Source organism: Euprymna scolopes, chromosome 8 (assembly GCF_053919585.1).
Source record: "Euprymna scolopes isolate OS-2025 chromosome 8, ASM5391958v1, whole genome shotgun sequence".
NCBI classification, from domain to species: Eukaryota; Metazoa; Mollusca; class Cephalopoda; order Sepiida; family Sepiolidae; genus Euprymna; species Euprymna scolopes.
The window spans coordinates 154,909,879-154,917,378 of record NC_136489.1 but is presented as its reverse complement, the minus strand read 5'-3'; the positions used below and the strand labels follow the sequence as shown (position 1 = coordinate 154,917,378).

Below are 7,500 nucleotides of genomic sequence, written 5' to 3'. Positions count from 1 at the left end.
TAGTTTCAGAATCATTGTCTAGTTTCAGTAAATAAAACAAAAAGTGTCTAGCATGGATTCGCTTTTGAATATATGGATTAATGTGTGTATACTGTGTGTGTTGGCAGTGGCTGTGTATGGATGTGTTATGTGTGTGTTGCGTGTATGTGTGGGTGGAGGTAGATTAAAAAGGCACCGGTCAGTACTTGGTTGACCATAGCTAAGGTTATTAACTTACAGACTCTAAGACAAGAAAACGAAACTCTCAATGACCCTATGCCATAAAAAGCCAAAAGTTAAGTTAGATGGGGGAGGGGGAAAAGAAAAAAGATGTTTATCATCTTCATAGACCTCACTCATCCTTTTACCGTTTTTGTTTTTTTTTTTTGACTCCCACCCAGGTTGTATTTTTAACTTGATAAACGAAATAGAAAAATGTATTTGGTGGAAATGTCACTTTTGAAGGTGGTTCTTGGCCTGAAGACGTAATCCCCCGACGTGGGTGATTACAGAAACATGTATGCACATATGTAGCCATTAATGTTTGTATAAATAAAATTAATATACCTGCTCTGTTCACTCATTGAGCACTATTTTGGTAGACACGTGTTGTTTCATTGGATTTACTTCTAGGAAACTAAACTCTACTGGCTATATATATATATATATATATATATATATATATATATATATATATATGCGTACGTTATCTAATTTATCGATTGTTTTTGTTTTGTTCTTTTTGTTTGGTAATATTTTTTTTCAATTTATTTCGAAAATAATTTAGGGTATTATAGCTTCCTTTTTGGATAGGCGTTTCCTATTTACTATTGTTGTCACTGCGCATGCGTTAATGGCTGAATAGAGAAAAGCATGTTTCTTTCTCACCTTTTGTTAAAGTACAAACCGAGCGGAAGAACACGCTGTTCGGTGTGTTGCGTTAGCATTCTCATGCTAAAATTGAATCGAACTGCAAAAACGTTTATTTAATTCAACGAATTTACCACGTTGTCACGTTGTATGAATCGCTCCTAATTAAAAGAACCAGATTTGATGAATGCGTATTTATTATGTCTTTATTTCGTGAATGTGCAAGACATTGTATCCGCCTTGTGCAAGACGAAATACTAAGCTAATAATGAGGTTAGAATTTTAAAAAAATATGGTCTTTTCTTGCAGTATCTGCCGGAGCAGATGGTATTTATTTGCTCCCCCACCGAGCAAATTAGGCACAAGGCCGATTTTTAAACTGAGGAGTGAAGGGGAAATGGGGACCAACTCCCCGGGGAGTAGAGGAGCTGGATAGTGACAATTGGTATGAAGGGTTGCCCCTACATTGACCAAGGTCTTATATGTGGGGTTTCCCCCACATATGGTCTTTGCTTGCAGTATCTGCCGGAGCAGATACTACACTTTGATCTTGTCCCGAAGGCCAAGTTGCTACATCTGTGATCGTGCATCTGCCACGAGTCTCTCCCACTTAGACAGGGTCTAAAGAAGAGTCTCCAATCCAATAGGTCTCGCACTATCAGTTAGACTCCAACCTCTGTCGCATCACCTCCACACTGCATCCCTGTGCCTGTTTTACAAGTACGTTAATGAAATGCTCTCTAGTGAACGCATAGTACTTTTGCTCCCTCGCTAACTCGATAATCAGCAAAATCATATTCCTTCACTGTTAAGATCCCGACATACCGGAAAGTTTTCTAGTCTCATAGTTTCTATACTTGGATTGCTAGACTCTGAAATCTCCTCTCTGTTTCCTGCTTCGCTGACTGTACTGACATGCAGAAGTTAATGTCATGTAAATAGATATTTCGTTATTACACTCCTAAAAAAAACCTATTAGTCCTGATCCTAAGTAGTAGCCCCTCAAGTTCAAGCAGCAATATACTTTGTTTGTTGCGAAAAAGTTAAAAAAAAAAAAAATAATGATAATAATAATAATAATAATAATAATAATAATAATAATAATAATAATAATACAGGGTGCCTTACGAAAAACAATGAATCAACTCGTGCATGAAGGTTAGATGTATACACAAATGTTCAACAACATAAACAAAGTAATAGAAGAAAACGAATGCACATATCAAGTTTTTTGCAATGACCTATATAGTTAAGGATGCTGTTTTTTGTTGTTGTTTTTTTGCATGGGGGTCACCACTTATCAAGGCCCGAAGGCCACTCGAGGATAAGGGTTATTATGTGTACAGTAATCAATGAAATAGTATTGTAGTAATCATTAGTATTGGGGGTTTTGATAGAGTGTCTTACTTAAGGGGGTGGTTTGTCAGGAGTTTGTTTATGTTGGACTTGACGTCCAAGTTGTAGTCAGGTGGGAAACAGGCAAGCGACAGAGAGTTCCACTGGCGTGCAGTTCTAAGAAAGAAGCTTTGCTCATGGAATCTACGTTTGGATTTAGGCACAGATAAAGAGTGGAGAAAATTATTGACAGTAGTTTCAGCCAGACAGGTGTTTCTCGTGAAAGATTGGCGACGGGGGACGAGGGATTGGAGCTCAGACGAGCACCTGTCATGGAAATAGCGATAAAACAAAGACAGGCTTGCAACGTCTCTTCTGTGGCAGCAGTACTCCATCCTTGGACTGTTACTGTAACTTTATCCAACACGCTGACGCCTCAGTCGCAAGTAGACAAAGAATAGTAAAGAACTTCAACTCGCTTTTTTCCCGTTGTAACAACGACATTTATTTCATCATTCTCCCGCCACGCGTGATTTCTCTTTACGGCTTTGACGTCACCCACGTTTCCAACGTGCTCTCGAACGTCATCCACGTCTCTAACATGATCGTTTTCCTTTGTGTAATCTTTTTTTTCTTTTTCGGTGACGTCATTTCGTATGCATTTGCATACGCGCGTCCGCGCTGTTACATTGCCTGGCTCAGATTTAATTCTATCTTAGCATTAGCCAATCAAATTCCCTCAAAACTTTAGATCCAAATGTATGGATTTTACCTCTATAAGTTTTATGTTTACGCAAACTCACTTACAGGGTTGAGAGGTCACCGATCTAAACTCGTTAAAACCTCTGACAGAATCTTCGACAACATAGCGCCAAAACTCATCCAAGAGCTAATTGGAAGTTGTCTGTTTTTGTACAGATGCGTGAAAAAAAAAGAACATGGAGCATCTCATTAATTTATTTATTGCAAACTGTTATCCTCATCTTAGTTGTTGTTTCACAACGTTTCGACCAACTATTCCTCTGGCCTTCCTCGGGTGGTATAAATGATACTCATCTCAATAATGAATTCTAATTAAATAAAATATACCATTCGGTACGGAGACGACCATGGAAGATCAGATAATAAATAAACGTGGATTTATAAGACCAAAAACCTCAACCTTGATCGCCCTTCGGGGCCCGTGGCGCAGTTGATAGAGACGTTGAATCTCTACGGTTCCAGGTGAGAATTGTCTGAAGATAGCGGTTTCAATCCTATCCAAAGCCGGCCATAGGCTTACTTGGTCAAAACGTGGTGAGACGACAACAATTAAGGATGGCAGTGATTGCAGTGGATGCAGTTAGGAGATTCGGATGTTCCTATCCCGTCGCGGTTATCACCTGACGAAGGCCAGAGGAATAGTTGACCAAAACGTCGAGAAACAACAACAAAAAAGATGATGATAAAAGTCCGCAAAAATAAATTTCTAAATAAAACTCATCTCAATAATGAATTCCATTTAAAAAATATATGAAACATTTTGTCATCTAATATTTATGTGTTTCTTTTATTTTAGCAAAGCTGTCATCAACAGGTATTTTTATAGTTCTAACAATTACAAGTGGACGTGTGAATCGTGCCGAATGTTCTTATTTGTAGAGGTACAATGTTTTAATAACAAATCTTACAACGACAGATACTTCTGCAATAGATAGAATACGTTGTAGACACGCGTCAGTCATAATTCTTTATGAACTACGCATAGAAATAATCTCTGTACACGGGGAGGGGCATGATTAGACTTAGTTTCATAATCAGCGACAGAATCTCTACCTCGTGGATCTATTATCAAGTTATGTACGACTATGTTTGGTAAAGTTATTAATGTGAACCGAAGCCTCTCAAAGTTATATATATATATATATTTGTTTATAAACAAGCGGTTAGAGCACTGCTAAAGTAGTGGACAAATGTTTGTTTAAATAGACATTTGGCAAGATAATTTACGGGCACCGCTCCTGTGGGTCGATCGATAGAACTGCTGACTGTCAACACGATTGTTCTAGGTTCAATCCTCGTCTTGGGAGAGGTGCTAGTCTAGCGGCACTTATATATATATATGTTTTATTTTACTTCAGTCGAAGTTCTCAGAAATTAACGGGCCCACGACCTGGGGCTAACACTTGAAGTCTATATGAGATACATAGATATTCGAATGTTCCATTAAAGTTCTTTATCTCTCAAGCACTGAGTTAGTAAAGAAATTGAGAACATAATTTTCCTCTCCACAATTAACCAGTTTTATACGTTGTAGTATATCTTTCATGTTGGTCTCTTGGTCTTACTGGATTTCAGGACAAGAATTTATCTAGTCTGGTGGAGTATCCAGCTTTGTGCTATTACTTGAGGTAATATCACTTGGAGAAGGTGCGCCATTCCTCGGAAAAGCTGTGGGGTAGCCGTAGTGAGGAGATCTTATTTGGGCTACGAATACTATGTGATTTTGAATATTTGGTCAGGGTTTACTTTTACGGAAAAAGTATCCTCATGCCAGATTGTTCTGACAACCCCCTGTACAGAGAGACCTTAGACACTCGAGGAAAGTGTCTAGTAGGCATTCAAGTTCTCCCCAGTAGGCATTCAAGTTCTCCCCAGTGTGTGCGTGTGTATGATTAGAATAATGGACAAAATAGAGAAATAGAAAGGAACAAACCGAGTTATGTGTTCATAAGCGTTTCGTCTTTATTTTGTTACATCCAGAGGAAGTCTCGAAATAAAAATGAAACGTTGATGAACACATAACTCGGTGTCTCTCTCTCTCTCTCTCTCTCTCTCTCTCTCTCTCTCTCTCTCTCTCTCTCTCTCTCTCTCTCCTTCTTTTTTTATTTGGATTCTTCGGACTACTGTTCTCATCTTTAGTGTTATTTGCACTACATTTCGATCGATGTAACCGCCGACCTTCTTCAAGCGTAAATTGTCAAACTCGTGAATCTCTCTGTTGCACGCGTTAACTACTATAACAATTATGCCACTAGCAAATTTGTGGTGTAGTGGTTAAAGTACTTGATAAAAATCAGTTTTAAGGTTACACTCCTCTAGTTCGACTCTCAATCCGGAATTACTTAGGACTTCTACCCAGCAATGGCTAACAGAACAGGAGAATTCTTCCCCAGATATTCCGTTTGAAATTCCGTGCTGATCTCCGAGTTCGATGGGAAGATTCTCGAATTCTATAAATGATTAAAACCCTGCGATTGGAAAAGGTGAGGTACGTTGCCTAGTTTAGCTATGCAGTTTGTATAGCTAAGCCAACAAAAGTAATATTGAAATAAATAATAAAAAAGTTAAATAAGGTAAATAGAAACTAAACAATAAACAAAAGAAACGGAGAGTGGAATTGTGAAAGGAGTCGATCTGGGTTAGGAATTTACGATGACAAATATAGTTTAGGGTAAAAAACAAAAAGTTGACCTTTTAAAAAACGTATGAGATTACGTAATCAGGTTCTGAGATGTTTTACTTATATCTAGATAACGAAAAGATCGGGAGAGTTGGGTTTTAATTACAAAGACCTGGCACAGGTATTTTCTGGGGCCCGCAAAATAAACAGATTTTACCATTTCTGTAATGATCCGGTCCCTGTTGATTTTGTGGTGAGTCAAGAGTGCGCAGAGAAGAATGGATTTCTCCAGTCAAATTCCAGATACGTTTCTGCACCTTATCAAGAACCTCAAAATGCGACAGAATTTATGTTTACAAAAAACACCATAGGATAAAAGGTGTAGAATATAAAATATAAAACATTCAGCTGAGCAATTTATAGACACGCGTAAAGTACTGAACGGAAATGTTAAGCAATCAAGGTGTTGTCCTGGTCACGGCACCATTGTGTTATTAGAGGAATGTAAAATATGTGTATACAAGGCGTAGAACATAAAATATACACTTATGATAAGTGACTTTAAATATACACTTATGATAAGTGAATTTAAGATGGAAGCAAGTGAACTCGTTTTGATCCTACGTAATAAATGAACTTATATCTAAGAAAACGTTAGATATGTCCGTTTTTGTGGTCTGAGATGGATGCGTGGTGATATTTAAAGTGGGATAGTCCATAGAGTAAATGTGGTATTGTGGTGATTGCTGAACTGAATGTGGTAGACAAACGGTGAAATAATAAAGAAAACACAAATGACTCATAGTAGTTAAGAAAATAGGATAGACAGGGAATTATGATTTGCAAATGTAATTTATTTCGTATTTGTAACAAATAATTCAAAGTGTAATTGTTTCCGTGCAAATTCAGAGAATCAGAAATCATTCTCAACTGGAATATTTTTAAAAAATATTTTTCTTTCGTCCATATTGCATAATTTGGTGGAGGTGAATATCCACCTTATCTACAACCGATCTTGTGTTTAGCTTTATCCATTTATAGAGATAAGGTTATATGTTACTAGCGGGGAGGGGACAGGCGCTCGACTTTGCATGGGCGTAAAATATGCTTAAATATAATATTTTAATTTGTCTTAATTTTTCCAGATTTCGTATATATTATTATAGTCGTGAAGTAAGTTTAAAAAAAGGTATTTGGATGCCACCAGTTAAAATCGAAACCGAAACTGTAGCATTCAAAGCTGGTGATGTTAGCACTGTATTACGTGAGATGCACATGAACTGATTAAAAATTTAAAATAAACTAAGATAAAATGTATAACGACTTTTTTTTCAATTTTAACCAATTTTTGACCCCTTAAAACTATTTTAATTGACTAAAGACCCATAAAAGTAAGGTCCGTAAAACATCCAATCATTTGGGACCATTAGCGCCGCTCTGCGACTTTTAGTTTCGAGAGAGAGTTTGTAAATATGGCGACGGACAGACAAACGTATAGCCTTTTATATATTAGATTACAGCTATTCGTAACAAAATAAAGATTGAGTACAATTTATAAATGCGTAAAGGGTTATTTGCAAAAACAACCGTGTTGGATAAGAAATGAGTTTTGACATTACGTAAAATTGAACCTTTATTTCTGAATTTTTTTTTTATAGAAACTGTGAGGGTTTTCTTCTTTTTCTGTGTAAGTTGCAGTAAAATGTGCTTATTAGTCAAACATCTTAAGCGACATCTTTTGAGAAATGTTTATTTTGCGAAAAAAAAAGAAGAAATGAAATATTAATATTTTTAACTTTTTATTTCAAAGCAGGCTATGTTATAAACGATTTATTTTATTCCTTGAAGTTTGTCGTTTTTACTGTTTTTAATTTAACTTTTTATTTAATATTTTATCGTTTTTCTTGTGCTGTTTTTTATGCTGATTTTTCTTT

The 7,500-nt window shown here is 36.6% G+C and overlaps 1 protein-coding gene across 3 annotated transcripts in view; it reads left to right on the top strand.

Annotated features, from left to right (window-relative positions):
• The window catches only part of LOC145283848 (uncharacterized), a 334,049-nt gene that overhangs the window by 121,929 nt on the left and 204,620 nt on the right, over positions 1 to 7,500 (top strand). The gene's annotated exons all lie outside the window — the stretch shown is intronic.